The sequence below is a fragment of the Trematomus bernacchii genome, unplaced genomic scaffold (genome assembly GCF_902827165.1).
Source record: "Trematomus bernacchii unplaced genomic scaffold, fTreBer1.1, whole genome shotgun sequence".
NCBI lineage: Eukaryota > Metazoa > Chordata > Actinopteri > Perciformes > Nototheniidae > Trematomus > Trematomus bernacchii.
In genome coordinates, this window is record NW_022987608.1 from 5,961,463 (window position 1) to 5,986,792 (window position 25,330).

General features: G+C 39.9%; 1 long non-coding RNA gene across 1 annotated transcript; it reads right to left on the minus strand.

Moving 5' to 3' along the window:
• Positions 1 to 13,564: 13,564 nt before the first annotated feature.
• On the minus strand, positions 13,565 to 18,626 carry LOC117483136. The gene is made up of 3 exons (XR_004555956.1): positions 18,570 to 18,626; positions 18,188 to 18,238; positions 13,565 to 13,585 (listed from the first exon to the last, which is right to left on the minus strand). It is a non-coding gene; the product is annotated as an uncharacterized LOC117483136 (long non-coding RNA).
• Positions 18,627 to 25,330: the final 6,704 nt, after the last annotated feature.

Genomic DNA, 25,330 nt, shown 5'->3' on the forward strand with positions numbered 1-25,330 from the left:
CAAAGGCTAAAATCCCAAAGTTCCCTCAAGAGAGCCTTCGCATTGGACTTCTTACTTCCATAACATAGTGACATCACTACGTAACACTTGCACTTGTATTGGCTAACGCTCCAACAAATTGTACGTGATAGATTAAGGGGTGGGACATCTCTAAGCTGGTTGACCAATCCTAACAGAGCCGTCCAGCTAACCAATCAGAGCAGACTGGGCTCTGGTTTCAGACAGAGGGTGAAAAGAGGTGCTGCAGCACAGGCAGTATGAGAAAAATAAAGAGCTTTTTGAACATTAAAGCATGGAGACATGTCACAGTGGAGGCACAAAATACAAATATAAAACCTTACCTGTAAATGAGCTAAATTGGGCCCCTTTAAGAGGGAGGACGGATTTAACAGTCAATAAAATGGGATTTTCAATCATGTTCTATCTTGGCAACCTTGAGAGATCCTTAAGCATACAGTCTGAAAGGTAAAAAAAAAAAAAAGAATCCAGGCTGATAGGTCCAGTGTTATGCAACATTATCTGCAGACTACTACTGTATATGGAGCGAACATGTTACCTCCACAAAATCCTACGTCTGTACTGTACATACATACAAAATGGGGTCATATTTGGTATAATATATAAGTTCTACATGGAAATGTAAGATAGTGCTGCAGTAGTAAAATGTTGATAGGGCAGGTGCAGTGCAGCAAACTTTAAAGATACAGTGCTCTAAAAATGGCAACAGTAAGCTGCCAATTTCTGCAAAGTCCTCTGAGGGGGTAATTGCTTTGATGGGGAAACGTGTTGTTCATCAGCTAACATTAATCCTTTATTAGAAAACAAACAGTCTGGTGCCAGAAACTCTCCGTGTGAACCTGTGCACAGGCAGACAAAGACAGAAGCAAAATGGTTTGATAAAAAGACCTGGAAGCAGGAAAGCTTTGTGTGAATCCCATGAGTTCTTTCAAAGGTGCAAGCAGGGTGGAACTAGGCACACCTGGGACTTGAGTCTGAATGCAACGGAGCCCATACAGCTCAACACTTTATTATTCATAAGGTCCAAACTATTCAAGGAAAGTCAATCCACATGAGCACTGCCTGCCTGCCTGCTCCTGTGTTAAGAGAAGCTTTGCCACAGGAGAGCTGGCTTCCTATACAGATTCAAGGGCTCCACCCACACAGGAAGTCTTTTGGGCCAGGTGGAAGGAGGTTAGTGTGGGAGGGAATTTTCCACAGAGCTCAAAAAACTTTTCTAGAGGACAATATTCAAGAGTGTGAAAACTTTAACAGCTTAACACACATTTTGGTTCATGACACACAGCTTACATTTACTAGGTCAATAGCAAGTTGGGCTAAATCCTGAAATGACTGTAAACTCAGCTGATAAATGAAGTCATGTCAACATGGCGCCATGCTAACATGGTCACAGTGACACAGTTGAGTGTACTTGGCTAACTTCATAGTGGTACTGATATGAAGGGAAAAGTCATTGTGATGCATCCTATGGGAACCCTAAATATCCATAAAACATTTTTACAGGTTGTAGGCTATATGAAGGAAGTAGATGTACTCACCCAAAGGTCACCGATTGGTTTGAGGACTACAGTTACATTACATTACATTACATGTCACTTGTTAGACGCTTTTATCCAAAGCGACGTACATACTCAATACTGTGGGCAATCCCCACAGGAGCCATTTGGGTTGAAGTGTCTTGCCCAGGGACACAACGACATGCTGACTGCAGTGGGGTTTGAACCTGTGACCCCCTGATCCGAACACCAACGCACAACCCACTGCACCACACGCCACAGTTCTTAAGCGTTACATTTTGGCTGCCACCATGTTGTTTTTTTGGCATCACGAATGAAGCGATTGAGAATAAACACTCAACAGGAAAATGTTTACTGAGGTAAAATTTTAAATAATAAAATGCTAGGGCTTTTGGCATTGGCTTTTGATTTTAGACCAGAGGTGTTGCTACTTTGTCTGGAACAATGAAGTGGACTGTCGCCAACTATGCTAAAAACTATAACAAATATCATCTTCCAGGAGAATATACTGGTATTACCGATTGTTAGAGACCCAGCAGGTGTTTGGGGTTATCTCTGCCCTTTCTAACCTCTACTCCAACATGACCTCTGTGCTTCAAGTCCTGCATTCATAATACAGCTGATGCCCTCTAATGAAGAACATGTAGATCTACAGTAATGTAGCACAGCAGTGGCCTTGAACCAAATAAATATTTAATAACCCATTACACTTAATGGCCGACTGGCTGCTCACTGATGAGCTACTGGAACGTGTGGCGTAACGAGCTGTTAGCTGCTCACTTCTTCTCTGCTCTGATCACCCAGACTAAAACCATTACATTATGCATGAAAGGGTGCAATGAGAAGCTGCAAATTGCTCCAAAACAGACATGTTTCTTTACTAATGGTCGGATTTATGACGCCTAATGGTGCCCACACTGTCCACGGTCACTCTTTGATTGGGTCATGTGTAAAAATAGAGTTGAAAAAATGAGGAAAAACATACAATGACTTTACATTATCTTGATTTAATCGTGTGAATAAAATACCTGGTGTAAAATAATAAATATGATATTGAAGACCGTGGCTACACCATTTGTTTTGGAGGAAGATTTCTTAAAAATATGCAGCCATTAGCGTTAATGATTACAAAATGGTTCACGATATTTGACATACATTATAAAATATTTGCCACTTTCCCTTTCTCCTATTCATAGCAATTGAGCACATTACACAGTGCCTAGACACATGTGTGAATTGTTATTGTATTCCCCAATAACTGTTGGCTAGGTTAGGCATCCTGCTTTGATTTGTCTGGCTTGAACTAGGTCACAGAATCATACTTAATTGGTTTTCACAGACTTTTTGGGAGAGGAAAAGCCAGTAATTGGGGGACATTTTTGGTCTTTAGAGGATTAGCATTCTTGATCCAACTTTTCAAAATGGTTCTTGTTGTCTTGCCTCGAGTATTGAATGATCTTAAAGGGGCCCTATTATGCTTTTTGGTATTCTCCCTTTCCTCTTGTATATATATATATTGTGCTTTTAAATAGTCTGCAGAGTAAGTTTCCAACAAAGAGTGTAATCACAGTTTTAAATCATCTCACGAGCTCTGCTGTATTGAATGGAGCAGACAGAGAGCCATGATCAAGGCCAGGAGTTTTGTGAATTTACATGTTTTAGCATCACTACTCGTACAGAAAGGAAATAGCCTTCCTTCCAAACCTCCCAGGTGCATCCAGCAGCTGTCGAGCTCGTGCTGAGAGGAAGAGGCCTCTTTCTGAAGCACCCACTCACGCTGGATGCTCCTATGCTCAGTGCGTCACAAAGGAACTCAAAAGGGCTCTTCTACTTGCAAGCAAAATGAAATCTAAAAACACATCCTGGAGATTAAAGGGGAAAAAAACCAATGAAAATGTTAAAGATTCTTGTTCACTATATGTTTCTACATTCATGGACAGTATAACAACCAAATAAATCTGCTATTTGGTGTGTCATAAAAAGCCATACAGTATATTGCCATGTCAACACTTAATATTAGGTCTCTTGTGAATTATGCTTTCATAGTGTGACATTTATGTAGTTCAACAAAAAGTAAGGGGTGTGGCAGATGTGCTGGTAATTAAAAATGATAAAATAAATGCCCATCTTCATCACCTGTGACATTGGGTTTGTATCCCATCTCATAGTAGCCACCTTGGACGTTTTTTTATTATGTAATAAAACTGGAGATTTCCATGTCATCCTTACTCCTCCTGAGTGTAACTTAGTCAGTAAGTGGTGATAATGGCAGCTGATGTCACACTGCAATAAAAGGGAAATGAACAGCTTAATGCATGTAAAGTGACAGTTAGAAAGCCAGATGATCAAGAGATTTCACTTCCAGTCAAATTCTGGTTATTAATGACAGGAGGCCTTCTACTTAATAACAATATTTCCATTACGTCTGTCTGGAATTAGAACAAATATGGTACTGTTGAGTGCGATTTAATGAGCTTAAACTATTCCGGCTTATAATAAAAGTTTACCACAGAGACAAGAAGACATGCAAGTCAGTGATCCTCACAGTAATCTGCCAAACAGCAAGACAATCAAGACGGCTTCGACTCTAACAAAAAAATAGATTTGCAAAAAGATTTTCTCCATTTAGCTGTAGCTTAGCGTCATACTGTAGCAGAGTGGAAGCAAAAATCGCACTGGCTCCAATTAAAAAATGAAGTATTCAGAAGCCAATATAACCGACTCCTTTTTGTCAAAGAATATTTGAAGGAAGGAGTAAGCAAAAGATTGTAAAATAATCTCCCTGCTAGCGAACAAACGCCACTGTTTGGTTAGGATTTAAGATAGGTAGGTGTGTGTGTGTGTGTGTGTGTGTGTGTGTGTGTGTGTGTGTCCACACCATTGTATTAAAGACGGGGCAGGGGGATGTATCACCTACAGGAAGGAGATTATAACTCGCTCACCTGTGGAGCAACAAAGCATCATAGACATAGAGAGAGGGAGTCTCCATGGTTACTGCTGTCATCTTCACTCCTATGACCTTTTACACACAGCAGATCAATAATAGCGTGGTAAAGTCTCCTCGGTAAACGAGGGAATAGGAAGACGGTTGACGGTAATTGCTGACATTTCTGAGGCAAAATATCCTTCCAGACCAGTCCGCACACTTTTTTCTCTCAAGTGTGCTGCTGTACGAATTGGACAAAGGTGTAATAAAAGCTTTAATCTGCTGTCAGATGTGGTGCGCCACATCTGACAGCGGACTTAGCCCTCAGCTAACTGTAGTTTTTACCGAGGAATTAAGTGCACAGTGTCTGAGAAAGGCAACAAATCCATAGTCAAATGGAAAGGAGATTATAAATGTGGTCTTACTATCCTTCTTTATTGCACCAAAGGACTTCAGATGGAGCGCGCTTATTAAAAGTCCTCTCACGGCTGTCTTGGAGCGAGCGAGGCAAACCCTTGGCAGAGGAGTAGGGGTTGCCTTGGTGAGGCTGCGTTTGAAGTTGTGGACTCCTAATTTGTTTTCCGTTTTAGGCTGCCAAGTCAAGCCTTTTCAAGATGCCTTTTTCCAGCTCTTCGTGGATAAAGTTGGTTCGGTGCAGATGTTACGCAAGGAAAGATGACAAAGCTTAGAGAAATAGACAGGGAAGGGAGCAGAGAAACACAAATGGTCAATATGTGAAAATGGTCTGTACAGGAAATTGAAGAAAAGGGTCGACAGGAGTGGACTGAGTGTTACTGCGATACACAGCAGGAAGAATGAAGGAGAAACACATGACTTGTGATGCAACGTTTGCTTTCTTGCACTGGTAAATCAAGTGTAAAAGCAAAAAAGAATACACCTTCAATTTGATTGCTTCTAATATATTTGGCATTATCTATATGAATTCAGTAATATGGTGGTGACAGCCATTCTTTTACCAGCAGGTCAGAGGTTATTGTCTCTAAACCTAAAAGTGGATGGACAATATGTCATTTGTTACTCATTCACGTGAACTTGACAGTGGTAACAGTATCACCAAAGCATCAAATAGTTTTTAAAGAGGACATGCTATGCTCACTTTTAGATTCATATTTGTATTTTGTGCCTCTACTGTGACAAAATGAGATGTTGATTTTTGTCTCCGTGTGTGATCATTATTTTTAATTGCTGTCTCATTATGTGTTATTATCATCAAGAAGCACATTTTGTTTTGTTATTATTAGTTGCTAACATTGATTTTGCTGATAAACTTGGTGTAAAAACAATATTTGAATTTTAAAAAAGTGCATGTTCTTATATACAGTAGTTCTCACACTCTTGAAACTCAAGCAGGAAGGCTAATACTTGACATTTGTCTGATCCTATATTATCCTATACTGCCAATCTCTAATGAAAGTGACTCAACCCTTTAGTGCTAGCTTTATCCTATCGCCATAGCAACTGGTATTACAGGTTTAAGCTGATGTAATTTATTCTAACATGTATTTTCTTTTGTTGCTTATTCTCTACCCTAAATGGAACCCATTAAACCACAGGTCCTACACACAAATTCCCATTCTCACACACACACACACACACACTCTAATTCATACACACACACAGGAGCAGGCCGCCCAGCATGAGTCCGAGCAGCCAGGAGCACAAGTACAATGGAGAGAAAAGAGCGAGAGCTTGAAAGCTGGTTTTATTCTAGAAGGTTTAATACCTCACTTTAATTTCAGCAGCAAGACGGGGGGCTCGGCGGGGGTCCGGAAACCTGGCAGGGGAGAGAGAGGCTCTGGAGAATCGGACCGGTGGGCGGCTCACAGGTTCAATCTGCTGCTATGTTCCCCTCCTGAGCCCGGCCAATGAAACAGTCACACAATTAGAGCTGGAGTTTAGAGAAAGGTCATGAAACTAAAAGGCTGCTTTGATAAAAATAACTAAAGTAAATGTCATACTTTGCAACCAGGAGTTCTGCAAAAGAGCAAAAAATATCAAAAACGCTTTACAGGAACTTTTACTGATGTTTTTTTCCCCAAAGTAAACTTTAACTATCATATTTTGTGCTACCTAACTTAAAATTGTAGTCATTTAAAAAACGTTATGTTATCAGGTGTTTTTAAGAATTCTTTAAACATTTATTAAAATGAAATGTACTTACTGTCTGTATTGTGCCTTACAATGACTACGTGTTCTGCAACCACATTTAGTGTTAACATTAGATAGCAAGTATAATGTGTAATTAACTCTTGTGTAAGCTTGCATTGTATTTAATAACAATTTGTATTTTAACAATTATACTTGAATATTTATATATTATTTAAAACTCATTATTTTATCATAATTTGGGTACTTTTGGCTACTAAAAAAGGTAACTTTGTAGTAAGCACAGTGTCTTATAATAAATTGACTTTTACAAAATATTTATCTTTATATTGGAGAGTTATGGCGTCACAATATACTGAAGGTGGGGGAGTTATATACGTTTTTGTGGATGTAAATGGTCTGCAAAGGCTTAAATCCCAAAGTTCCCTCCAGAGAGAGTTTCTGCATACAAGTCGTGTTTTTCTATCTGATAAAAAACTACAATACCTGGTCAGAAATAACTTTGTCCAACACTATTAATAAGATGCAAATTAACACCAATTGTGTTTTTCAGCTAAATGTGTAATACCTCTATATTGCAGACACTCTTTTACGACTGGTCAAACATCTGGTTGCCCTTCTCATACACCTGCTTGATTTCCTTCCTCGGAAATGTTTTGCCCAGTGTGTTGTATTGTATTCTCTGTGAAGTCAGGTATGCCTGCCTCATGTTTTTCTGTTGCTGTGCGTGAGGCTCCGTGACCTCCATATAAACATGCAGAGTTATTGGATCACTTGCCTTAAAGAAAGATCCTGGAGGCGCCCAAAGCACCTGTAATGTAAAACCATGAAGAAAAGAAGGTTGAGGCTAAAAAAAAAGGTCTTACTGTATATCGCTTAAAGGTCACCTATTATGCAAAATCCACTTTATCATGTCTTTTATACATAAACATGTGTTCTGAGTGAACTGAGGCAGTGGATGGAGCCTCAGTTTTAAATATGTGGAAACGGATTGCCCCAAAGTCTTGTGCAACCCAGCGCCTGAACAAATCGTCGTCTGAAGTGTGGAAATCTACGGCGCAAATGAAGAGTGTTAATCTGGTGCTACACTTGCGGAGAGGAAGTGCTGTGAAATCTTGATTGTAACCCTCTGCTCTCCCTAACTTCCCCGTACGTTATCTTCTCTTCTCCGCCCTATTCCTCACTCACCCCCATTTTTCTGAAGTGTTTAGAGCCTGAAACGAAACAGGCAGCGTCTCTCCGTGGGAGGCTGCCGGCGGAGATGAAATCTGCCCGGATTCCTCCAACCTTCTCCTCCCTACAGTCATCCACAATTTACACAGCTCGCTGAAATGTTAATCTACCGATGTAATTCGCCATGCAACATTGATGGGACCCCCTGCTGAGAACAGAGGAGAAGGCTTCCAACTTACTGTATGATCAGTGGTTGGATGTAGGATGTACTTTTCCTAGAGCAGATTGATGACTAACAATGCCTGTCTGTTCACCCATGTGGTGTTTACTGTACTGATTTATATTACATAATGTCTACATTGCAAACACACTATACATGATTAATATAATTCTCAAACATTTACAACTGTTTTATTCGTGGAGGTCTTCAGAATTCTCTCTGTTGGTGTCAGAAAGTGGTGTAGATACACGGAGGGATGATACATTTCACTTTGTCAAACAAGCTGCAGGTTCCATCAAAAGCTTTGCACTGATAGTAGAGTTAGACTCCGGGAGCTGTTACGTTCCTACAAGAAATGTGGAAGTCGTACAGGGATAATCCTGTCATCGTGTAGAAGGAAATGGCAAACGGCAAAAGTATTGAGAAGAAAAAGAAGAAGTGTCAAACGCAGAATTTGACAAGAAAAATAAACGCCAGAGAGTTTGTTACGCTCAGTTGAAATGTGGAGTGGTATGTATTTTGGAATAACTACCATATAGTTGTAAAATAAATAGAAATGCATCGGCAAGTTTAAGAAGCAATGCCTACCCTCTCAAAAAGAAAATGTTCAGTTAAGGGAAAGACGGCAAGATTGGAAAGTGAAGAGGATTCATGAACTCAGTTTTATTTTAAGATGTGGCCGTCTACAGCATTATTAATATTCTATTTCCACTCTCCCTGCCTCAAAGATACTGCAATGCCAATACTACACTACTCAAAATATGCATGTATTAGAAAGGTGTGAGAATACAGACATTTGATTAACTATGAGTTTGATAAATAAATAAAACAATATCAGGTAGACTGCAGGTATTGGTCAAATCAAATAAAGATTTTCCATAGAGGATTATTAAAAGTTGAGCTACTTATAGGATATAAAACCTTTTTTACTTCATAATGTTGAAAGTCACGACCATCAGGGGCTCAAACTGCCTCAGTCTGTGTGCATTCATGGCCCACTATTCGGGGCACATAGACTACAACTCATTTCAGACGAGGTTTACAGACGACAAGATTATTTCACTAAAGGAATCTGGACTCAAATATCACATTAGTACACAGGAGGGGTCACTGCAGGGCATTCTGTGTATGTATCAAGCAAAAGAGGGGGTGTCAAATGAACACAGAGTGGATACATGAGCCATATAGAAGGTCAAGGTTGAGAAAAGAATCCCGACTATTTATTATTAAGACTTATCCATTAGAACAAGTGCACCACAGAAATATTTAAGTAAACTAATAAAGAAAAGGCAAGAAATGTGTGACTGATTATCACAACTGAATTTGATAGAGCTCTTTTCTTCAATGTACTTCAAACTGCAAGGCCATCGTGGTTTAGGCTATGAAAAATAAAAAAACATTTGAAACTATGGTAGTTCATGATGGGCTGAACCCACGTCTCTCAACTGCTTTTATTTGAGGACCTGTCAATCAATCAAAAAGAAGGCCTTACTGTAGATGCAATAACCACTATTTGTTTTTCTCCAACTCAGCTTACAAAACAGGTGGATTTGAGCCTTACTGTCTAAATAAATGGATGGTTTTTTCACCTTTATTTGGGTGGACATGCAAAAGTTGTAAACGTCTATTTTGCTGTCCTGAAAAACCCTGGGAGGAAACCACTCCTGACCCTGACGTAATTTCTCTGTCTCATTCCGGGGGTGCGGTCGAATAGTCCATTTAGCTTAGGAACCTTCCTAACGGAGTGAAATGACCCGGAAGTACCTCAGTGGCAGCCATGATAAGTGCCGTTCGAATTCTCTAGATGATAGGAAAGGAAGATTCAAACTTCCTTTATAACCTCCTTTAGCTTAGGAACCACTGGACCCTGGACTGGCAAGCCACCTGGGTTCTTTCAGTGGTAACATAAGGGCAAACATCAAAAACCTTGGTGTAACTTTCGATCAGTCTATGCTACTAGACAAACACATAAAACTTCTGACCCGTACCTGTTTTTTCCATCTCCGAAACATTGCTAAGCTCAGGGGGGTTCTATCAAACACAGAAATGGGGATGGCTATTCATGCCTTTATTTCATCCCGGCTGGATTACTGTAATGCTCTGTTCTCCTGCCTCAACAAAACATTAATAAACCGGTTACAACAGGTCCAAAATGCTGCAGCCAGTTTACTCACTCGGTCCAAAAAAACATGCCACATCACTCCGATCCTTTCTGCCCTGCACTGGCTCCCTGTCCATCTCAGAACCCAATTCAAGGTTTTGGTCTTCACTTATAGAGCTGTCCATGGCCAAGCCCCAGCCTACATTAATGACCTGATCCTCCCTCATAGCACAACCCGGGCCCTGAGGTCCTCTGAGCAAGGCCTCCTAAGGGTGCCCCGAACCAGGCTAAAAACCAAGGGGGACCGTGCCTTTGAGGTGGTGGCCCCAAGGCTCTGGAACAAACTCCCCCAGACACTAAGAGCCTCTGCCTCAGTAGAGATTTTTAAGGGGCAGTTAAAGACCCACCTCTTCCGTCAGGCCTTTGGGGCATCGGAGGAGGTGAGTTAGTAGCTGTCTTTTATTGGTGTTTTATCGTATGTTTTATCCTATGTATTACCTGCTGTTGTCTTATGCCTTTTTATGCCTTTTATTCTACATTTTAGTTGTACTGTGAATTGTGTACTGTACTGTAAAGCACTTTGTACATTCGTGTTGTGAAGGGTGCTATATAAATAAAGCTTTACTTACTTACTTACTTACCTTCCTTTACGAAAGAAAAGGAGAAAATGCTGCCCCACAATGCCTTGCGGCCGCAGCATTTGCCGTCACACAACATTCGGCCGTTCACGGAAACAACCGATTATGACAGAGAAATTATATCATGAAAGTTACGGTGCTTATTAAGCATTCTACAACGTATGTGGTAAGTTGCCAAAGTGCTTTGTTTTGAACGTTCATCAGTATTATAATAAAAAAGAGAAATATGAACGTTAGTTTTTACTGAAATTATTAAATAAAGTCAACATTTCACAGTCTTTACTGAGCTGTGTGGGGTTTGTTCAACTTCTAAAAGACGTTTGAATGGTGATATACACAGTGATAGATGTTAAGGACTAACGTTTTTAATAAATACATTTGTATTGATTTTAAGATATTTTCATACAATCATACGTATTGGGATCATTTGTATTAATGTGGACCGGAGGGAGAGGGTGACGAGCATAAGTTTCACTTTCCTTTTTTATTTCAATTCCAACTTTGGTCATGAAGAATATGTTTCTCTGTTGTCCACGTTCATAAAGCATAAAACGACAGCATCAGAGCACGGTACAGAGTCTCTAGATGAGTTTACAGTAGTCCCTCGTTCTTATTCTACATCATGTAGTCCGCTGAATAGGAAACTGTTGTTTCCCCACAGCAGCAGACGCACATTCATGACGTCCGCAGGCGCATCATAAACACGTCGGATAGTGAAAGTGCAGTCTGATTCTCAAAGTCCTTTTGAATTCTCCTATCCACTATCCCTTAACCCCGTGACGTTTCACACAGAGGTCAAGGGATAGACGATAGGAGCTGATTTTTGGACTATTCGACCGCAACCCAGGTTTATCTTTCACCATTGCCCTTCCCCGCCCGGTTCTTAGCGTTTCCCTCCTGCAGGCCTGACATGAAGGGAGATTCCTCTGAGGATTACCCCGCAGGTCCCATCAAAGCCACGCTGCTGACTGCCCGACATCTCTAATGCTTAGATAAAGAAGAAAGGAAACTCAATCCAGAGCACGAGATTTCAGTACCCTACATTATCTGACATTTCTACAGAAGGGAAGACGGAGTAAAGGCAATTCACGTAGAAACTCCCTAACCAAACCAATGGCTTTAATTTTCTTAATATTAGTGGTTTATTCTCTGAATGATTGACCTAGGTGAGGGGGATTGTGATGCTTTATTGACTCACATCAGATCCCCTTAATCTTGAGTATTACTGCAGCTATGAGGTGTTTAGAAAGCAATAAATGGCCTAGAATATTGGTAAAGTTAGCTATTCAAGGCAGGTAGGACAGCATGACAGTAGTATAAGCAACCATTGAGCATGAGTTTGATTCATTAATAGCAGGTAAAGATATATCTGTGGTGCATATATTATACAGTTCCATTGTGTTGGGCACTGATTACAAAAAAATCAGTTTAATATAAGATTTTTAAAGAGTTTTTTTTGAGGCATCCCTATTGAGAGTCCAATAACATTAAAAACCTGGAAAAAACAATATCTGAAAATATATATGCCACCAGACTTCAGCGAGAAAAGTTAATTTAAATGAAGTCGCACAATGATATTCCAAATACACATCACCTAAAATATGCTCTCTTTGTTGTTGACCAAATGTTATTAGTTAGTTGTTGATTTTCTTAATCCTGAAAATCCTGTCCATGCATAACGATACAAAATAGACACATGGGGTGTTTCTCAATGTCGAGGAAGGCTGCTCCAGAGCCACTATTTCAAGCATACTACGTCATCGAGTGCCGCCAAAGGACTGTTCCAATGTCCAGCATACTAGGAATTCTACCGAGGCCGGCGTACTTCGTAGCGAGAAATGTCGAGGCTGCACATGTGTAGACTCCGCGGTCTTAAAATCCCCACAATGCTTTGCGCACGGATCAATTTCCAAATCTTTGGCGGAAATCGCACTCCATTTAAGGCGGGGCCTCGCATATGACGCACACCTGCACACCCGTTAGCCTGTTCCACAATTCTTCGTTTTCCGAGGATTCTTGCCTCGCTTCTGAAGCAAGTGACTCGGAAGACATGTGCTACCAAGCAAGCGTCCTCGACATTGAGAAACACTCATGGTCAAATAAAAAAGGTAATTTTGTTGCCTATATCGGACATATTTAGTCATTTAACTTACCAGGGGAAACAGCACTTGTTTTTTGGAGATCCTTGCATAGTATTCAACCTGAAACAAACAGAAAAATATACAGTAAGCATGATGGAAGGAATAAGGAAACCTAAATATTTCTAGAAACAAAAATTGATACCAAAGGAGAGATAAGGCAATGCTTAAATAGGTTAAAAAGAGACATTGTAGTACTGTAGCGTTTGTAAGATAACGTCATGTGTGAGTTTGTATCCTGCAGAGAAGTACATGTGCAGATTTCTCCCGACTATTGCCTGAACGTGCTTTGATTCCTCTCGTCTCCATTATCAGATGTTCTTTTGGAGGTATATCTTACGTAACTGTAACAGCTGCTGCCCGAGCGTATCCACTCCACTGACAGCCAGGTGGGAGCGAGACAAACCGCACCAACTCCATTTTGTTTTCATTTAGAAGTGGTGTGCCAAGCAGCCAAAGATGAAAAACACATTAGTCCTCTCTAATTAGTCAGACATGACGGCGTTCAAACACAAGGCTTTTACGCTTGAGCGGCGCATCAAATCAGTCTATGAAACCCACATTCCACTTAATAAAAAAATAAAAGAAACATCATTTTAGAAACATGAAAGTACACATTTGAATTAGTGCTCCTTTGTCACAGCTAAGTAAGCTCTTTGGTTCAAAACAATGCGTGCACAGTCGACTACTTACTGAAGCAGCTGCTGGTTAATTGTCAAGTGGCAACCTGGAAAAACAGGAAGGAAAGTTTGAGTATGAAAGTGTTTCAGGGTCACAGTACCAAATGCGGATGGATTTTTGATGTGAAAAATGTGGAAGACAATGAAAAAATGTATCCCTTTCCTGTAGTAGTGTGTTATACAGATTTGCGTGCATGTAAATGGTCTGCAAAGGCTAAAATTCCAACGTTCCCTCCATCATCTTCACAGTGTTGATGGTAACATGTAGGTCTAAAGCGGGTTTGCCATGTTCATAATCTTAGCTGTTAGTGTTAGCATGTTAATATTTGCTAGTTTGCGGGAAACACACAAACGACAATAATGATGGGAATGTAATTTGGTATATTTGAAATTCTGACCGAAAATGTAATCAAATCAACAAAGTGATTACAAAACATCCTGACAGCTGCATGAATACATGTAGGTGCACCAAATGTAATGGCATCCAGTAGTTGAGACATTTCAGTACCTCGTTTAGGGTTGGGTTTTTTAAGTATCCTGTTTATGTGTTTTAGGATAAAAATATCCCATTCTGACTTCTAAAGGAATTAAGGAGGGTTTGAAACTAATAATCATAGTTTTAAACATGAACTGTGCTCAGGCCCGCGTGCAGCCCTCAGAAAGGGGGATAAGCATTGGAAATGAATGCAATCTTTTGAGGAATCAAGTAGCAATAAGCTAAACAGTTCCAAAGTGATTGCAGCACTGACGTTTCTGTTACGGCGTCGTCGAGCTTAAAGGGCTATACGCATGAGAAATATGCGGATTCAACCCGTTTTCGTCCTCGTGGAGCCTAGGCCTAAAGCAGCTGCCTCACACTCGCAACAAATCTCAAGGTTTTTTCCCCTCATTCCAATTTTTTCTGCGCTTGTTCCTCTGTAAAAAAGTGGAAGACATACTGCACCAACAAGGTATATCACAAAGGATTTATTTTGACATTGCAGCCTCCTTCTCAATCCAAATTAGTGTGGCTGTATTGTGAAGGGAATGGAAAGCCTTCCAGTCTATTTTATATTTATAGCGTTACACCTGTCACCACAGGGGGGGGGCAGATCCCCTTTGGGTTCTGGGTCTAATCCAACATTGACAAGCGAGGGGTTTAAAAGTAAAAAGTAATAAATCACAATATTCAGCAATGTTCCTTTCTGCTACGAGTCTCACAATACATTTTTTGAAATGAGAAATATAATTTGGGTAATTTAAATTCAAGTGAGCCAGCATTACTATATACTAAAGAAATAACTGAGGTGGAACAAATTCAACAAATCAAACTAAAGTTGGGAAATAGAAAATAGGGCTTCAGTGTTATGGGAAGGAGATTGCAGATTGATGTTGCTGACATTTCTCACAGTGTGCTTTCAGGAGTCTGTATTTTTGCCCACATTTCCACTGGCACAGATTAATGTGACAAATACAACGGGTTGTTTGAAAAGTCCAAGCTGTTCTTGCATTTATGTATTGTCAGCAACATGTAGAAATACAGGAATAACTCTCTAAATGTATTCAGCTAGCCTTAGTCACATGGCCTGAAGATGTGTTATCTTTATCATGTGACCTATGTGTAGGGGTCTTTTAACAAGCAATACGAAATCAATTTGTAAATAGCTCATTTAAATTGGCTGAATGGATCTTTTAATAAGATAATACTTGTGTTATAGTAAAACAGAAGAAAAGTTCCATGAAGGGATGACACCAGACAATCAACTATTTTACGAAATGATCTTGGGAGCTTGATTTGAAAGCCAATCTCACAAGGGAAGCATCACAGTTGTGGGGAAATGTGGTTATAGAACAAATGATTACTTGTTTTGGGCTATATTGACAACCCAGTCTCATGGCATTTCGTGTTATAGTCACAAAATAAATGTAATCTATTGATTCGTGTTCACCAATACGATTTTCCCAATTTTTTCGTAAAAGCAATGTATTTCTATTGGTAGTATGTTTCGTGCCTGCACCACGTATTTTTGTCCAGTCGGGTCTTGGAAGACCGGAAGCTGTGGGGTTCATAAAAACATGTTCTTACTCAATATCAAGCCACGATTATTGTTTTTATTTTAAATTGTATAATGTCTGACTTTTTTTGCCGTCCGTGAGGAAAATAAATGGGCTCAGAGCCTCAGAATACTGAAATCTGTATTTTTGAAATAAGTTTCCTTCTAATTTGTTATTATTTGGTGCAGGCACGAAACATACTACCAATACAAATGCATTGCTTTTACAATCGTTCTGTGTCAGAATACTGAAATCTGTATTTAAAAAAATCTTTTTTACCTTCTAATTTGTTATTATTTACATTGCTTTTAAAATCGTTGTGTGACACGAAAAAAATGGGAAAATCATGTTGGTGAACACGAATCAATAGATTACATTTCGTGACACGAAATGCCGTGAGACTGGGTTGATATTGATGTGCTGAATGTCTGTTTTGACATATACTTATTTGGTTTCTCCCTTTAAAGTAATATATTTAAACTATTTTGGAGAAAATCAATCAATCAATATCCTCAATATGTTTAAATAAATCCACAGGTAGAGTAATTTGCCATTACCAAATTTGCAGGACCACATTTGAAGATAGACAACATCATAAGGGTGCTTTTCAAAACAAAAGGAGTCATTTATTACTCAGACCACTCACAGGTTTCAAAGCAGTGTCCATACTGTAGCATGTACACCCCTTTTTTTGCTACGAATTCCCCCTATGCGAAGTGTAAATTACATATAATCAACACAAATGTGACTGTACTGAAACTTTACATAATGTTGTGTTGTGATAAAAAAATGCTTGAAACTTTACAAGCTTGTAAATGTGCTTTGTAAGGGAGAGCACAAAAACTAGCGGGCTTGCCCCGGCTCCACATACGGCAAAACGCATCGGAGTAACGCAAACGCAACCGCAAAAAACCTTCCGCCCACAACACCACGCAATATACACCGGATTGTGTCAAGCTCCACGAGACGGCTCCGTTTACATCCAACCGCTGGAAAAGCTGCAGTACATATGCCGAGCCTGTACGTGGCGCTGTAACTTCCTCCACAAAAGCAGCAACTTCCTCCACAAAAGCAGCGAAGAAGAATGGTTGTCATGGCTGCACTTCTGTTTATTCTCCTTGGTGGGGGCCGACGGAACCGGGCAGAGTTTTTCGCCGGTCAACGTGTGTTAAAGTTTAAATCTTCGGGACAAAATTATAAAAGTGCCGGTCAAAGGTCTTCATTGTTATTTATTGAGCTTTAAAACAAATGAATAACGACGATATAATGATATATAATCATAAAATACACGGAGCCTGTCTCTTTTTCCTCTCTTCTGACAGCGTCAGTGTCTGTCTCATGCAGCAGCTGATCCTGTAATGAGTGACCCGACAGTAAAAAATAAACATATTTATAACTAGTTTAGGTAGTTTGAGAGGTAATTAAAATAGCTAAGGGTGATGATCTGACTTGAAGTGTGTGTTTTGCTCCCGCTGCATCACAGCGGGAGGAGCTGCGTGTCTCTGTCCTGACAGATTAGACTTCACTCGCGTTTATGTCCATATCGAGATAAAGATAAATAATCTGAATTCAGTGTGCAGTGTACTTTTGCGGGGGTGAGCAGCAGAGGCGGGGAGAGGCGGGGCTATTGCGTCGTCATTATCAGAAACGGATGACCGTATAGGCGACTCCACGGCCCCGTTGGACCCCCCAGAGCGCTCCGTTCCCAGATCTATCCACCTTTGGACCCGTTGTCGTTTGCAGGGTCTGTTTCTACGTTTCCGTTACGGCGTCATCGAGCTTAAAGGGCTATACGCATGAGAAATATGCGGATTCAACCCGTTTTCGTTCCCGTGGAGCCTAGGCCTTAGGCTATTAACTATAGAGTCTTGATCACTTTAGAGTAATTAAATAGAGCCTTCCTGTTGCTTAGCAAGTGACAAGGTAAACAGTAAAACTTGTGACAATAAATTCACATAATAAAATTGTACAATAAATCAGGTTTGTGTTAGACCAGAGAGGCTGGCCCTCAAAGCCCAAATAGTGAATTGAATAAGGTTTACCGAAAACAGAGTGTTCCACTTTGGCAAACCTTTTGGTTTAAAGGCTCTTCAGGGGAGAGCAAAATAAGAAGAGATTGTCCTTTTTTGAGTAAATAAACCCTCTTTTTTGTCAGCCTCATGAAAGTATCTGAAGGTCTTTCTTTTTCTTTTAAAGAGCTGGCTGAAGGAAAATGCTCAGTGACCTCGGGCTCTAACAGAGTTCAGAGTGTCGTCCACTAGACAGAAAGAGAGAGGCCAACTTTAAATAGATGACTCCAGCACAAGGACATGAACCTGGGCCACCCTGACCGTCATGTTGACACCATTACAGTATATCGTGTTCTTGATAGTCTTACTGAAATACTATAAAACAAGCAGCATTTTATTTATATTCAGTAAGATAGTTGTAAAACTTTATTTCCCTCTACTCCCAAAGGAGTCCTAATAACCTCAAAGTTTGAGGCTTTTTCTCTAACTCGGTTCACGTCGGTCTGTTTTAAAATCTCTTCAAATCCCTTAAACCACCACCTCCATGAAATGCAGCAGTTTAGACCTTGTCTGAAATTCAAATAAAGTTCAATTAGCATTACTTACAAGGCAGCTTGAGTTACGAGCCCTCTTAAGTCTGTGTGATTCACCAAAACACTAAAAGATAGGAGGAAGGAAGTGGAGGGAAGGAATGAAACAAGGTGACAAAACTGTGTTATGTTTACAAAAAAATATACATATTTTATTAAGGCAGGCTTGTAGTGAAAGAGGAACATTTTTAAAACAACAAGAGACACAGAAGTTGAACAACCACAACATTAGCTTTCTAGTTAAAGTCTCCTTTTTGTCTATTTAATAAACATGAACCCACATCTTGTCGTGAGTGGTGTTGCACGAACAACCAAACGAAAGTGCTCGGCTAACGTGATTCACTTTGCAGGCTAAATAGCGTGTTAGCTGTAGCACATTAAACAGCATGTAAACGCACCTCTAATGTCACTTTGGGTCCGGTAAATTATGCAGTTGTCCTCCCTCCTCAGACCAGACGTCTCCCCATCACTGTAGCTCCAGGTGAAGTCTGATAACTTTCGGTAACACCGGGATTCTGCAACCTGACAGCTGCTTTCAATCAAACACTGACACCTGCAGCAGTGACGTGTGCAGAGGTGCTCTTACCTGAAATAAGGGAACCCAAAAACTTAAAACAGTAAGCCACGGACAATTTCCTTTTATGTTTTTCTTTGAAAAGCACATACAGAAAGTGACTGTCAAAACTTGTTCTTCACTTATCCTTAAAGTCGTTTTTAGAGATGTGTGCACTCAAAGCCCTCGGGGACCGGAGCAGGGTTAATGCTTTCTTATTATTTGGAATTCTGTCTGGCCTTGTTGAAGAAAAATCTGAGTGGTGGTGCCTTTTAGTAAGAGAATGTTCCTCCTGTTGTTTGAGTGCCATCAATCGTGTTTGCTGTTTTTCCACTAGCACCTTTTCATAATGGAAAGAGTTGTGTTAGAGCTGCCTGGTACTTCACCTTCAAGGTGGTCTATAGAACCCTCAACACTTCACAAAGCACCCAAAGAACATTAGCTCAGCTCTTTGAAGGCTGCTGTAGATTAGTCCTCTGTAGTCCATCTTCTCTTCACAGTGGTCCAGTGGGAGTGATATAAATTGAGGGGGTGTTAACTCCATAACCACAAACTGTCTCACAAAGATGCTCACTGCCCTCTAATGGCTGTACTCGCCTGAATGTAAACTGGCTGTTGAGAGTGAAATAAAAAATACTGGCAAACACAGTCCGTTTGTGTGCTTTTTTCTGTTTTTTGGACAGCTGTTGGTTTTGTATTTCCGCTTGCATCCGTTCAAACATCCCTGGTCTGCACGGGTCAGTAGAAACCATGTGATGTATCCCTGTGGGAAAAGTAAAGCGGCCAACCATCTAACGCAGCTCAGATCAAATAAGCCCAGCGCAGAGATCATCACCTGCTGGCTGCTTTGGCCTGATTCAACGGTACCATTCCACTATTTGGGAAGACATTTCCCTGAAAGAAATAAGGAAAATGGCATTTCATTGAGGTTTAAAACTGATTTTTACAACTGACTGCAATAGACCAGGGCTGGACAATACCATATCTTAAATTATTGTGGGGTAAACTGACCCACTTGACCTCTTTCTGACCCAATAAACGAAGCAGAGACTGTATATAAGCATCTCCTTTCTTATTGCCAATGTTGGCTTAGAGGGTATTTTTTATGTACTCTCTAGATACTACCTATACTTCACTACAAAACATAGGATGAGCTCCTCAGGGTGCTATAGGTGGCTAACTCAGTAGGGTGCATTTTTGGAATAAAACAAGTATTTTAAACAAATATTCTGCATTTTTAGACAATCTAAACTCCTGCAATGTTATCAGGAATGTGTTGGGAGAAATGTGTGTTTATATGTAAATCCAGAACCAGAGCTTTGGCAGCCAGTTGAATAGACAAGCTCTTTTTTTTGTCTGTTTCACTTTTCAGCATCACCAGCAGGTACATCTCAAATAAACCAAATAAACCATGTTTATTTCTGCAGTCTCTTTGTAATCAGTCCAGGGTTTATTTGATTTTGTACAATTTGGCTCTGCATCTGTTTCAGAGCTCATGACTTTCATCAAAATAGACAAGTTTAAAAAAGAAAAACACGGAACAAAACATATTTTTAACATAAATAAATCACAGAACAGCAAGCCCCTTTTTCCTTTTGACACACACACACACACACACACACACACACACACACACACACACACACACACACACACACACACACACACACACACACACACACACACACACACACACACACACACACACACACACACACACACACACACACCGCCAAAAGCCAAAATACATAAACCGATGCACATACTGTATGCTTAGAAATGAAACAATTTGTCACTGTAACATTTTTAAAATAGTCCTAAAAACGAATTCACCAAACACCAATGAGAGAATTTCCAATGAAATGTCTCTAAATGAATCTACTGTGGGAGGATTGAATTGGTTAAGCTGAAGAGCAGCAGCACACACACACACCAGTTAATTACATACCTTGAGTATGTCATTGCTAACCACTCTGTCTTTATCGCTGCAGAGTCACTTAGGCTTAGGCCAGCAGGGTCGCCTGCTATTTTAGCCAACACAGCAGCTTGGTAGAGCTTCACTCTGATAAAGAGGGTACACACATTCACATAGAAGCATGCATGCCCACCGCACACATCACAATATATGAGGGTTAAGACATTCCTATTGCAGTTTTTTTTAAATGATGTGGGCCTAAAATGCTACATTTGTTTGCCACTCTTACCTAATCACTGTGAGAAACAGCCACCACAGCATTGAAGGGATGAGAGCAACCTTCCCTGTACAGGAGGCGCTATGAAGCTATTAGCTTATCCAGTTGAAGGGCTTCATTGCAAAAAGCCATTTTTATTTTGGGAAGATTGCTAACTTGTTTGTCACCAAAAATTGGTTATTACGCTCTCTCAAATATTAGTTTCCAACCTTTATAGGATAGCCTCACAAACCTCACATGAACTCAAGCAGGCCGACCTCTTTATTGGCATCGCCCCTTGCGTTCCATTTGTGGTCATCTAAAATATTTATAATAGGTGGTTTTTTCTATACAGTTCATGTGTAAAACCTTTCCTTCACCATCAGTCTACTCTGTGAAATGCATCTGTAAAAGTCTCTTCAGACACACACAAACTGCAGGGCATGATGTGGCGTATACTTCAGCGTGTTGCAGTCTGGCTTTTACCTGTTTCTGCTTCTTCCGGAGCTGTCAAGATGTGATTCATCATCAGTCAGATTTCTGCTCCCTGAATTTTTAGGGGGATGAAAACCTGCATCAGCATGGAGGTGCTTACTGTGGTTGCTACAGAAGATAATATTATTTCTCTTGGATGGCACTTGTGAGAAACACTTGAGCAGCACTTCGTATTTCAGTCACAATTTAACATCTATTAGTCGTAACAAGGTCTGCAGCAATTTGTGCATTTGTACTTCAGTATAAAAAAAATCTCAAATCTCACATCTCAGACTTTACTTGTCTGTGAGAAAAAAATACCAGATATAACTGGTGTTGTACGTGTTGGAGAGTATTTCAGAAAAGATTGGAATTTGATGGGTAAGGAAAATAAGATGGGTTTCAGATGCAGCTACAAAAATGTAATACAATCCAGGCTTGGTTGGAGTAGTAGATCCTTGAGTTTGGTGGCTTATCAGAAACACTGGACAATTGGATTTGTCACTTGTAGAGACACAAAGAAATGTAATATTATTACCAGAAATGCTCACCAAAAGAGAAAAACTGACACAAAACGAAGAACAAAACAACTGCAAATAGACACAATAATATTAAAAAGAGACACAAAAGTCAATGTTTCAATTTATCCACAGTTCCTTTACCAGGTAAATTGTATGATGACAGTGTTCACGCAACAAAGCCATCTACCTAGAGATACGTTCTTGTAGTCATTTGGTAATAGAGTGATACAGGAATGAGTCCTAAACCCAGAAGTCAGTTAGCATCTTAGCACTTAGCTCCTTCGTCTCAAATTCAACGTTTTACTGAATTCGTTTTTGGTTGATTTAATACAATCGTGTGAGGCTTTTACGTGTTTTTAAAACAGCGGTTGCTTATAAATGGCTCAACAAGACTATTTATGTCTTCACAACATTAGCCACCTTTAGCTTAGCGGTGTTGACGCATGTAGTTTATAGCATCACGTTAGCTGTTGACTTCTGGGGATTGCATTTACGCTTCAACTATTATAAACGTTTTGTTACTATGTGGAGATTGGTGCTGAACAGATCTTATTTTTTGATAATTCCAAAACCAATGGAACAATTCAATGACTTTCTGTCGAGGGAGCCCTTGAGATGCTTGCTTCCAGGTAGGCCTTCAAAAAATACATTATCACTGCAACACTCAAGCACTGTTCCACCGTGTATGAGCAGTTACAGAAAATGGATGGATGGGTGTATACCACAGGTGTCATATACTGTAGACCATTTATAGCCCCTGATTTCAAAGACGCCATGTGTGATTTGGTGTATACAGCATTCTTATTGAGATGAATGATATTTTCCATGCAATGCTAATGTCTGCCTCACTGCGGAGATGTATTCAGAGCGACAGACGTTTAAAGCCTCGTGGATCTCGGTCAGTGGTTCTGATGGGAGCTCAGTCTGTTGAATCCAGCTCAGTGTGATCAGTAGAGTCAAAGTTAATTTTGGGAGAGTTCAGCTTTCTTATCTAGTAAATATATTCCTCACAAGTCTCCTGAGTTTAAGTCATGCTCTAATTGTGTGAAGTCAAGTATAAATATTCCTGTGTGAATCTTAGTTACTGACAGAGAGGCTCTCTTTTTTATTAAAGATAAAATAGATGCCATGTCAAAAGTGTATTACTTCTCAGCTCCATAATGCAAGTGAAAATATGACGGAAGAAATTAAAGGACAGATCAGTGTTTTTGTAGCGAGTTCAGATGAAGTGCATTCTTTTAATAGCCCTTCAATTAAGATACTGCTCACATCTTAGGAGCCGGAGAGGGAACCATTTCAGTAGCAAAGTGTCAGTGTCCCAGTCGTATTAAGAAACTTTTTCTATTGTTTGAAAAGTGATTACAGGACAAGTTAAGACAAGTACAGGGACACATTAACAGTCAAAAGAGAATATTCAAAGAGACGAATGATAAAGATAAGCCAAGGGGGCCAAAGAAACTACACTTCTTGGAGAGTGCGTGCGTGCGTGCGTGCGTGTGTGTGTGTGTGGTGTAACTGTGTTGCTTTCTTGGGCCAGGACTCCCTTGTAAAATAAGTTTTGATCTCAATAAGACTTACTGGTAAGATAAAATAAAAAAATTAACTATTTTAGTAATGAGGGTAATAACAATAATACAAATAATAATAGTTTTAAATATACTTTAGTATTAAAGATAATTTAACAACATACAACCAAAATCCAACCAACAGTGGCAATGATGTTAAACAATAACATAATGAAGTGAGTAAGTAGTATGTACAACGGAAATAATAATGTTTTATGAGCAGTTAGAGCAAAAGGATAATTTCATTCATTTGTAAAAAAATATATATACAAAAAATATGGCAGATAATTGTTAATTGATTTACATGATTTGTAGATTTTTCCATGGGGTGATATTGAATTTTGCATGTTTGTGTAGGTGGATGGAGAAAAGATGTTCCAAATGACTTGTAGCATTATACCAACAAAAACATGTCTTAACCCAACAAGTAATTAAGTATAGTACATCTATTTACCATCTAACTGCTCCTACTAGACTCCTGGTACTAGGATGGGTTAAAAGCAGAGAACACATGTCACTGTGTGTGCTGTGTGCTCTGCATGTGTGACCATTAAAGAGGGTTTCATCCCTCCCAATTATATTATATTCTATAATGTTCCAGCCATCTATGACCTGTGGTGTTGAACCCCAGTGAGAGCAGTGAACTCCAGCTCACCCCTTTCACACTGTTCTGTAAACGTGTTGTTTTCCTGGCATGATTTCCAGATGGTGGCTTTACCTGTGAGACTGACTTGTAAATCAGACGTCAGCGGCAGCATTTAGCGGCATGTTAGCTACACCTAAACACCTGCATGCTGACCATGGTGATCTCTGAGCTGAGATTAGCTGTGCCTGCTGCGCTTCTTTAGTTAAACATTATCACGGTCAGCGTGCAGGTGCTCTTATTCATCCCCTCAGCTGCATGACAGGATCAGACAATAACAGAATGAAAAGAAAAGTGCTATTATTCAACAGTTACAGACAACAATACAGTCATATTAAAATCAGCAGATTAAACAGAGTGGTAAATATGAGTCCCATAATGAATCATCAGATTAAGACATTATGACATCACTATGTAACACTAACGCTTCTATTGGCTAGCGCTCCAACACATTGTACTTGATAGGCTAAGGCTGCCTGAATCCCTCAAAAAGCCTGTAAAAAAGAAAACAAGGATTATTTGTAATCTTTTCACGAGCTCATTCACTCCATTTAAGCATCTTCTGGAAACTCCTAACATATTAATTCATCAAACTAGAAAGATGCTTAAATTACTTTGTACACAAAATGCGGCGATCAAAAATCTGAATGATAGGGCGTAAATGCCCCGAGCATTGGCTTGCAGGGTCGAGTCTCAGCTGGCAGTTTGCTTCAATGTCATTGTGATATATTATATATATTTACTGTCTTTCTCTCCATTTATACATTTAAATAAAGGCAGATTTATCCTTGAATAAACTATAAACATATGCGTTTTTACCTGCTGTGAGAATAAAAGCAGCAAGGCACTCTAGTTCTAAATGTACTTCTGTAGATACAACGGTGACAGCACACATATGCAGCTCCTGTATATATTTCCTACCAACTCAAGCCAGAAATAATTTTTCATTCTCCTCCCAACTTCCCCTCTGTTGCCTGGGTAAAAACTCGAAATTGAAACTGATTTACATCACAGCTGCCAGCGCCCCCACAGCGCAGCTCAAATCCTCTCCGGAGACATCCTCAATCTGCGCGTTATCCTTCATTGTGACAATAACTCCGTCGCCGAGCAGCTCCTTTTTCTCAAAAAATTGAATCAGGAAATTGATTTCAGACAGGGTCTTAAAATTCCATGAAAACGCCTGTGAAGCCTGCCTCCACATTTCTGCCTCCGTGATCCCAGGGAGTTTGACA